The sequence below is a fragment of the Asparagus officinalis genome, chromosome 8 (genome assembly GCF_001876935.1).
Source record: "Asparagus officinalis chromosome 8, Aspof.V1, whole genome shotgun sequence".
Classification (NCBI taxonomy): domain Eukaryota; kingdom Viridiplantae; phylum Streptophyta; class Magnoliopsida; order Asparagales; family Asparagaceae; genus Asparagus; species Asparagus officinalis.
Window position 1 is genome coordinate 98,532,560 of NC_033801.1, and position 10,992 is coordinate 98,543,551.

Below are 10,992 nucleotides of genomic sequence, written 5' to 3' on the forward strand. Positions count from 1 at the left end.
TTTGCAAATATATCTTTCCTTTTCCTTGCTCTCAAATCCGATAGGTTGTTCCATGTAAATCTCTCAATCCATCTCATCGTGTAGAAATGTGTTCTTCACGTACATTTGCCAAATCTTCCAACTCTTGCTGGCTCTAGAGCTAGAAGAACTCGAACTGTTGTTATCTTGGCAACTGGACTAAATGTCTCGTCATAATCCAGTCTATACTGTTGAGAGAATCCTCGGGACACCAAGTGTGCTTTATATATCTTAATCGACCCATCCGCTCAAGACTTGACTTTGTAAACCCATTTGTAGGAGATAGGTTTGACATATTTGAACTTTGACACCAACTCCCAAGTTTGATTCTACTGTAGAGCTTGAATATCTTCCTCCATTGCTCATCCTCATTCAGCAATTTCGTATGCTTCCTCGAAGCTAGATGGATCATTCACATCTTCCATAATGGTAGCATTAGTATACTCAGGATTCGGTTTTCTGGGTCTCGTTGATCTTCGAAGTTGTTCAACTGATTCTTCTTCAATGTCCTCTATCTGGCTCAGGTGCACTTCTTGTGTCGTCTGATAAACACCAGTTTTTTTATGGATTATTATCCTTTGAGGATGTTGAAGAGCTTGATTCTGTCTTCTCTGGTTAATGCTCCCCCAACTTCTCTTATAGCTGATCCTCCAGATCTTTAGAAACTGGTAGCGCAACTTCTTGTGAAGCCCACTAAGATGAGGCTTCGTTAAATACAACATTCCTTGATGTATAGCATCATCCGGTTGTGGGATTACAACATCTCCATCCTTTTCTTTCACTGTTATACCCTACAAAAATACACCTTACAGCCTTTTTGTCGAACTTACTGCGAAGTTGATTAGGCACATAGATGTAACATACGCAATCGAAAACTTTGAAATGGCTACGGTTGGGTTGATATTCCACAACTTCTGAAATAATGATATGAACTCTAATTTTGATAGTTGATTGATCACATGCACCACAGTCTTCATACACTAAGCTCAAAAATATCTTAGCACGTTCTTAGCATGAAGCATGCTTTTGAAAATTCCGGCGAGATGACGATTCTTTCTTTCGGCTACACCATTTTGCTGCGGAGTATTTGGGCATGCTAGCTGTCGTCGAATCTTATGCTGCTTTAGATAGTCATATAACTCATTCGATGTGTACTCTCCATCGTTGTCTATGTGTGGACAATGAATTTTCTTGCCGACTTCTCTTTTGACTTCTTCTCGGAATTGCTTGAATTTAGAAAGTGTTTCAGATTTTTCCTTTAGGAAATAAACCTAAATATATCTCGAGTAATCATCGATAAAGGTGATCATGTACCTCATGCCACTTATCAATTCCTGCTTCACTCGCCCGAATACATTTGAGTGCACGAGCTCTGAAGATTCCTTTGCTCTAAATTGTGACTCCTGGTATGGTAATTGATGCGTCTTACCATACTGACAACCTCCGCATATGATCTCTCCTCGAATCTCCAAGTGTGAAAGACCCTTCAACATTAACTTTTTTATTATAATCTTGACCTTGTGATAGATCATATGGCCAAGCCGAGCATGTCACAAATCAGTCGTCTCATTCTTTCTAGCTTTATCTATGTATGCTGATTCCGCCGACATCATATAGACAGATTCTACCTTCCATCTCTCCATGATAGGTTCTACTGGTGGCTTCAAGCTTCGATAGACTTTTATATCTTGTGGCCCAAATACTATATAGTTTTTAGAAGTTGTTAATTGGAAAACAGATAGAAGGTTCTTTTTCATACATGGTATATATCTTGTAGTTGTATCTGATTCGGGTTGTAGTGTAGCGTAAATGCAGTCTTTTCGATGTGTGTGATAAGTAATCTTGAATTATTTACTATCACAACTTCTCGGTAGCTTTTATACTCCTTCATGTTAATAAGCTTCCCCTTATCTCCCGTTATATGGTTGGAACAGCCAGAATCGACGATCTAATCTTTATTATAACTGATTTCTTCCCGATCTGAAACCGCTGCAAATGCGGACTCATATTCTTCTACAAATGAGGTTAGTGTCATACAAACAACCTCGTCTTCATCGACTGGTACATCTTTAATAATGGTTAGGGATGCCTGGGCATCCCATTCTTCTTTATGATCTTGACATCTGCGTGATGTTGCAGCATTCCCCTCTGCATGTCTTCTCTTATAGCCACAGTTTCTGGCAAAGTGTCCTTTCTTCCCACAGTTGTAGCAGCTACTATCAGGTCTCCTTGCTCGACGATCACCTTGCTCCTCACGCTGTTGTGTTCTGTTAGTGTATGGCCGTCCTGGCTGCCTTCTTGAGCCAGCCTTTACATACTCCTCTTTCCTCACGCCTCTTGGTTTGCTTCTCTCCTTGCTGCTGATGAGTGCTTCATTTTTGCTTTTTATTAAAACGCCGGCCATTTGTTTGGCTAGGGTTTCCTGTGTAGCAAGCAAACTCTCCAACTCTAATAATGTTGGTTGAGTTAGCCACCAGTGTGTAGCAGCAACGAGTCCATGATATTCCAATCTCAAACCATGGATGATTATTCTCCTCATTCTTACATCGAATACTTTAGAATCTGGATCTAGTTGAGCAATATCTGAACAAAATGATTTTACTTGATTAAAGTACTGACTGATTGTCAGATCCTTTTGCTGCAAGGTCATCAATTGATTCTCTAGGAGTTGAAGTCGAGCATCTTTCTTTTTCGAGAAGAGTATCGCAAGCGTATCCCATGACTCCTTCGGAGTTCTAGCATCTTGCATATAGTCTACGAGATCTTCTTTTACTGCTGTCTTCAGCACATATATAGCTTTGCCAGCTTTGATGATTCACTTTTTTAGTGCTTCGTTAGCTTCCCCAGGTGCTGTAGTTTCAGCATCCCTGATGACCTCCTAGAGGTCTTGTCCTTATAAATAGGACTTCATGAATTTTGAACCCTAGAAATAATTCCTTTTGAGATCAATCTCTGTTCGCATCGGAAATCGGTTTCATTGCTTTCGAATCCATTACAACTTCAAGCATTATAATGATTCAAAATAAAAGAAAAATTAAGTCTTTTTATAAAACTTTCCTTACAATGAAAAGAAACAAAAAGATTTCCTGAGAACACATGTAGAGATCGTTTATCGGTTTTCTGCTTACGCGGGATCTTTGCATGTGCCGGGGTTAATCCATGGACCACCGAGCGATCAGATCAAAAGAACGGTTTCGTTGCATCACAAAGGAGATAAGAAACTTAAGTGAATATCTCGGCAAAGAGAGATACCCACTCTTCTCGAGAATCGCAGCTAGGTACGATTTCGAGGGAAGGGGATGAATCGGATGTAGATCTCTCGAGCTATTCCTCTTTATGCTGAATGAGTCACTGAGATCTCCTTCTCCTCTCTTAAAATTCGTGCTCCTTCAGTATCCTAACCGACAGGGCTTCGCTAAAGCTCGAGAATTCTAGATCTTTATAAATGAAGCCCTAGGGCTGTATTTATAGGCTTCGGGACCTCTGTTTTTGGATAAGAATGGTCGATTCACTCTTATCCTCAGTTATAACCACTATATCACATTCTAGGATAACATTAGATCAGTTGGAACAAATCCAGGTGGTTAACGGTCAAAAAACGGTTCAAAATAGCGTTTTTAGGTCTGCGGATACCCGTGGTGTCTCGGCCACAGCCGAGATGGCCGAGACACCATGAGTGTCTCAGCCTTGGCCGAGACACTTGGGGTGTCTCGGGCTTGGCCGAGACACTCACGGTGTCTCCGCTAAGGCCCGGGCTATTGTTTTGTGCGTCCCGTCCGTTTTCACCGTATCTTCGTCATTCGAAGTCGGAATTGCGCGATTCAAAGTATGAAGGAAAGCCAACAAGGAGATCTAAGCTCCCATGGTTGAATCACATGTGGAGTAGATGGGACATGAGAGGCGCTTCGTCTTTCGTAAGCGAAGCGTAGCTCCCGATCAGTTCGTATCTTCGTTATTCTGTAGTTCCGTTGCTTCATACGTTTATCGACATCAATTAAGTTTCTGTGACCCAGATAGTGACGTTCATCATCTTCTCTCTGTCTCGAGCCGCGTGCGGGAATCTGTGAGTAATTTTTGACGCCTACAGATACCCCCTCTAAAATGTTTCAATCTCGTTTCTTTTATAAAAGAGCCTGGAATACTTTAGATGTGATCGGTCCAATCTTCAGTCGGTGAGAAAGGACCTGTAGTTGGCTTCGATTCTTAACTTCTTCGATTTTCAGTCTATTCAATATTTTGACGAATAGCTAAAATTTTCCTGACGCTGCGTTTATCGTCTGGCCGTTATCGAAGTCTCAAATCGAAATAGATAAGTTGGTTTTAGCTCGTGTCATTGAGTTGACTTTGAACTGACTATCTTAATCAAAAATTCATATCTGAACTTTGGAGTTGATCGGAGGCTACGCGTTGACCGTCATTGCCATGCGGTGACCGGAGGCTACGTGTTGGCTATCATTGCAACACGTTGACCGGTGTTGACTTTTATCGTAGCATGTTGATCGGTGTTGATCAAAGGCTACACGTGGATTATCATTGTAACGCGTTGACCGGAGTTGACCTAAGGGTATGCGCTGACCGGCATTGACTCAGGGCTATGTGTTAACTCTCATTACAACGTGTTGATTGGCGTTAACTTTCATTGCAACGCGTTAACCGGGGTTGATCTGGAGCTACGTGTTGACTATCATTGCAACCCGTTAACCAGAGTTGACTTGAGGCTAACTCTCATCAGAACACATTGACCGACGTTGACTGGAGTCTACACAGTTTAGGCTCTTAAGGCATTAAAGCGTGACAGTCCTAAATGTCGGGCTGCAAGACCAACTATTAAAGTTGTTTCGTCTGCAGGTATGAATCTTATCCTGAAGTTTGTTGGATGCTCGAGTCACAAGACCAATTAATGGAGCTGGTGCATCAATGACTATCATATTTATAGAATTTTTGGCAAATTCTCAGCCATCAACGGGTTTGATTAGCCTTTACCGACTACCGTTTAAGTCGAGCTAGCATGCAGATTGTTCAAATCTGTTCCGCACGAAACGTTATGCTAAAAGAGTTAACTCTTTTAGTTCTACGATATTAAATACGTAGACTTCGTCTTTCTCCCGTGAAAAGACTAAACGGTAACGTGTATTAGACGTAGACTTAGGATTTTTGGCAAATCCTCAGCCTTTAACGGATTTGGCTTGTCTTTATTGATTACCGTTTGAATCGAGCTTGCATACGGATTATTTAAGTCCGTTCCGCATGTGACATTGTGCTAAGAGAGCTAACTCTCTTAGTACTATGATATTGAATACGTAGAATTCGTCTTTCTCATGGAAATAGACTACCCGACAAAGCGTGTTAGGCGCTGACTTATCCCTACTTAGACTTCAGGATAAAAGTTCCCAGACTTGGATTCTGGTGTATTCTTCAATCGGTGAAAGACTAAACCGGCAACGCGTATTAGGCGCTGACTTATCCCTACTTAGGATTCACGATAAAATTCCCCGTGCGTGTAAGGCGTGGATTTTAGGAGGATAAAAGTAGTGTCTTCTCTTGGGGCAAAGATGAACCCGATACTGAAGAGGAAGAATTTTATATTCTATCTCCAGTTATAAAGGAAACTCAAAGTGGGATCTCCACTTCGAGAATCTGAAGAGTAAAACTAAGAGTGGGATCTCCACTCTGAGAATCAAAAATATTTGGATAATCCTAACTGTCAGAAGGTTTGATTACCGAACTAAAGGTGAATTTCTTGTTTATCGAGAGTGAATTGTGGTTTTGACCCTAACTGTAGGAAGGTTTGACCAAGCGGGAGTTTGAGGTGACCCTAACTGTAGGAAGGTTTGATCACTCGATTTGAAAGTGTACCTTTCGTTCATGGAAGGAATCGAGAGGAGATTTTGGCTTTGGCCCTAATTGTAGGAAGGTTTGACCAAATGGGGAGGGGGGGTTGAGCGATCCTAACTGTTTAAAGGTTTGATCGTTCAATTTGTGGACCTCTCGTTCATGGAAAGAATCAAGAGGGGATTTTGGTTATAGTCCTAACTGTTTAAAGGTTTGACCAAGTGGAAGTGAAAGTATAAATCACAGTAGGAGTGTTGACTTGTACGAATCACTTAGTTGGGGTTTTCGATGTCAAATGACAAGATCTTGACACGAAGGGGATTTGACAATCACAATAGACCGTTCAAATTAAAATTTCCAGTGCTATGTCAGGACATGACTTTAACAGCGGGAGTTTAGTGTTTATCACTTTGTTTGTAATGGTCGGGTTATCCCTAATAATATTACAGGTAACATTCTTCCGGGAACTTCTCATTACATGAATTATCCACCCCCATCTTTCTTTGCAAAACTAGGTCCAATGAGGAACACATTGTCCTCAATCACATGTTCGGGTTATCCTTAAGAATATAAGATTCTCCAGGAACTTTTCATCAATGGTAAAAAAAAGTTTAGACTCATATACCTATTGGAGTATGCAGGGAGCAGTTTTACCTCATACACCTTATGGAGGATTGAGAAGCAATTTATACTCGTATACTCTTCGGAGTCTTGATTCGGATTAATTTAGCATTATGACGCCAGCTTCAACCAAGATTTGGATGCTATTCTTGAGGGCAAAACAAGTCTTGATGGGATGAAGGATCCTCCTATGGTACGCACAGTACTTTGGATCCAAAGTATTATTAGCTTCCTCCTGATTTGTGATAGGTGGCAGCTTGATCTTGTTATTTTCGAAGAGGGATTCAAAAATGGTCGGAACGTCTTCGTCCTTGAATGAGTACTCTTTTTAAAGTCTTGGATCCGAAGTCTTTTGCTGTCTCCCGGGTTGCTGCTATAATGTCTGATTAACATTAACAGTTGGTGCAGGTGCCTTCCCCTTTCCACGAGAGGCGAAGTTTGATTTGGAGGGTTAGCCGTTGGTTGGATTCTCTCGGCTTTCTTCCTTTTGAGGAAGCATTTGGTCTGCTCTCCGCGCGCCTTCAACTCTCTCCAAGTCTTGGATGGTGCTACTCCCATAACTTCCAAGATATCAATGGACAGATTGTTATGACAGGTTTGGAGGATGAAGTCCTCTGTGACTGGATCTTGGCAATTCATCACCTTATTTCGGAAGCGCTTGACGAAGTCGTCGACCGTCTCTTTGTCTTCCTGTTTCTCCTCAAAGAGCGTCCTGACTGATACCTCGGTGTCATCATCAAAGAAATTTCCGAGAAATAAGCTTTCCATATCATCCCAGCTGTTTACGCTTCCAGGCTTGAGACGACGGTACCAATCGAAGGCAGCCCCGCAAAGGGTGCCCACGAATGACTGAACCATCAAGGCTTCATTGCCAGAAATCATGCCCAAGTGGGACTTAAAGTAGATCAGATGTTGAGTGGGCGAGCTCTTCCCGTCGAACGACGTGAAGTTGATCAGGTTAAACTTCGTCGGGTACGGGATCGACTCCCACTCTCTCGGGTAAGGACATAGAATACTGGTCTTCTTCACCTCTCGAGCAGACATCAGAGCGTTGATTTTACTCTCGATATCTTTCATCTTTTCGCCCTCATCTGTATCATGCTTTGGACGGTTTCTGAGAGGAACAACGCGACCACCACCGGTATTGCCATCTTCGGTGGGACCACCCCTAGCATTGTTGTCTTCAGTAGGGTCACCCTCAGCGTTTTGATCAATGGGAGGATTATCAGCATTGAGGTGTTCATTCACGTCTGAATCGCTACCTGTTTGGTTAGCAATATTATGACGGCTGGATTCACCAAGTTGATTGGACAAAGCCCGAATCTGTTGGCCATGCTCTTCCTTCATCCGCATCATAGTCATTTTTAATTCGAACTTGAAGTTCTCTTTTTTGCTTAGCCAAAGCATCCTCGATGATTTTGGCCATTTTCTCGGTGTTGATCATAAACACTTCCCGAGCTTGTCCCACGCTAGACATTGTGTCGTCGGAGACAATTGCGGAGCAAGTATCTGAAAGTTTATCCTCTGAAAACAGTCATTTGTGCATCCTTGGGTCAACCCTATGTTTGATGGCTTCTAGCTGGAGCCAAGACATTCGTTGGGCTATTCCTAAATTGACTTTTCTTCCCGAAGAAAAGTCAGGATTAGAGCTGTTTGAAGCAATCGCAGACTTTCCTCTGTCAACCATGTTGATAGTGATTTCAGGGAATTCGTTATCTTGACCGGTTGACTTTCTTTTATAGAAACGCCTTGACTTACCGCCTGTCAACCATGGTTTCAACGCTTCAAGGGAAAGCCTTTGGAATACGGAGACCCTCTAGGGAACGGTCTTGGGGCAGCTACATTCTAATAATACTGCCTGGATAATTTTGATGCACGGACAGTGAAAGTTCGTCCCCCGGATATCTCTCTTTCGAGATCTATTCGTACCCCGAGCTTGATAGTACAACTCATCGGCGTGACGACCGGAGCAATCTATCGTGTGTTGGCACGACTTCTCAGGTATAACGTCGTCGTCTGACAAACACGTTTCCTTCTAAGGATTTGTTACCTTGTTGGCGTTTGCAGGAGTCACACATTTGGAATCACACCTTTGTGATGGTGAAACCCTAACGGGCTCCTGGCCTTCTATACGCACCCCCAAGCGGGCGATATAGGAATAGTCTTGTTGAGAGGTCATGTACGACCCTCAGCCTAAAGAGTCGCTCGGGATTTGTTCACCGGTCCTAAGCGTTCTTTGACAGGAGTTTTGTCTCGATCTTCATGTAGAGGACCCAGGTGATCCTTCAATGAAATTCTGAATTTGGAGAGATCCACGTTGTCGTAGGGCTTCGTCGGAGGTGCGGGAGCAGGAGGAACGGGATCTGAAGTTAACGAAGGCTGAATAGTAACTTCCTCTACTTTTGCCTTAGGCACTGATTTGACCTTTGGCATCCAAACCCATTTATACTTGGGCGATTTCTTAACTGCCTTTTCTTTCTGCATTACTTGTGCTTCACAAGGATCCGAGCGTGCGTAAGAAGTGTGCGGCGCTTCTGAATGCGCTCCTGCAGAGTGGACGGTTCCGTTTGACACGAATCCATTCGTTAGTAGGTGATTTGGAGAAGAATCCCGAAGCTTGCTGTGGCGATGGTTTAGCCACTTGGCGTCTCCTGGACTTCAGATCCTCTTGGTAGCGGAGCCCATCCACTTGCTCTAAAGCCTTAGCAAATTGGTGAGCGAGACGTTGATGGTGCCTCTGACGAGTTCTCTTCGATAAAGTTGGCGCGCCTTTAGCAGTCAACTCCTTAATGGAGTCAGTGTCCGTATTTGCGGCTTTGGCTTCATCGAACGTCGGCGGATCATCGCGAGGTGCTATTGCTACAGCGGTAGCGGGGAGATCGCCTTCTTGGGTCTTCAAATCTGAAGACCAGCGGATCTTTCGGGAGAAAGATACCTTCTTGCATTTGCAAGGAGAGGTGGATCTGGAGGAGGAGGAGGAGACGTACTCCTCGAACTTCTATTGGTCGAACTCGTATTCGACCTCTTCAGCCACGGGGATCTTGATCGTCGGCTGCGGCACGACAGCTAAGGCTATTGGCTCCCTTCGCCCTCTTCAGCCACGGGGATCTTGATCGTCGGCTGCGGCACGACAGCTAAGGCTATTGGCTCCCACTGTGGTTGCTAGCGTGTTCGCATCGGAAATCGGTTTCATTACTTTTGAATCCATTACAACTTCAAGCGTTACAAAGATTCAAAATAAAAGAAAAATCAAGTCTTTTTATAAGACTTTCCTTACAATGAAAAGAAACAGAAAGATTTCCTGAGAACACACGCAGAGATCGTTTATCGGCCTTCGACTTGCGTGGGATCTTTGCCTGTGTCGGGGTTAATCCTTGGACCATCGAGCGATCAGATCAAAAGAACGGTTTCGTTGCCTCGCAAAGGAGACAAGAATTAAACTTAAGTGAATATCTCGACAAAGCAAGATACCCACTCTTTTCGAGAATCGCAGCTAGGTACGATTTCGAGGGAAGCAGATGAACTGGATGCAGATCTCTCGATCTATTCCTCTTTATGCTGAATGAGTCGCCGAGATCTCCTTCTCCTCTCTGAAAATTCGTGCTCCTTTAGTCTCCTAACCGACAGGGCTTCGCCAAAGCTCGAGAATTCCATATCTCTGTAAATGAAGGCCCTAGGGCTGTATTTATAGGCTTCGGGACCTCCGTTTTCAGATAAGAATGGTTAATTCACTCTTATCCTCAGTTATAATCACTTTATCACGTTCTAGGATAATATTAGATCAGTTGGAACAAATCCAAGCGGTTAACGGTCGAAAAACGGCTCAAAACAACGTTTTTGGGTCTGCGAACACCCGCGGTGTCTCGGCCTTGGCCGAGACACCTTGGGTGTCTCGGCTAAGTCCGAGACACTCGCGGTGTCTCCGCTAAGGTTAGGGGCATTGTTTTGTGCGTCTCGTCCATTTTCGTCGTATCTTCGTCGTCCGAACTCGGAATTGCCCGATTCAAAGTGTGAAGGAAAGACAACGAGGAGATCTACAAGCTCCCATGGTTGAATCACATGTGGAGTAGATGAGACACGAGGAGCGCTTCGTCTTTCGTAAGCGAAGCGTAGCTCCCGATCAGTTCGTATCTTCGTTATTCTGTAGTTCTGTTGCTTCATGCGTTTATCGACATCAATTAAGCTTCTGTGACCCGGATAGTGACGTTCATTGTCTTCTCTCTGTCTCGAGCCGCGTGCGGAAATCCGTGGGCAATTTTTGACGCCTACAATCTTGTTCGCAGTTCGATTTACTAATAAAATATAAAAAAAACTAAACTCCTAAGGATTTAGGATGAAAAATTTAGAGTATTAGAACTCACCTATAGGTCGTCGGAGGAGGGGGGAGAGGGAGGGGATGGGGTCGGAGGAGGAGTGGGGCCAACGGTTGGCGGTGGAGGAGAGGGGATGAGGCTGGAGGAGAAGTGGGGCCGGCGGTTGGCGGTGGAGGAGAGGGGATGAGGTTGGAGGAGAAGTGGGGCC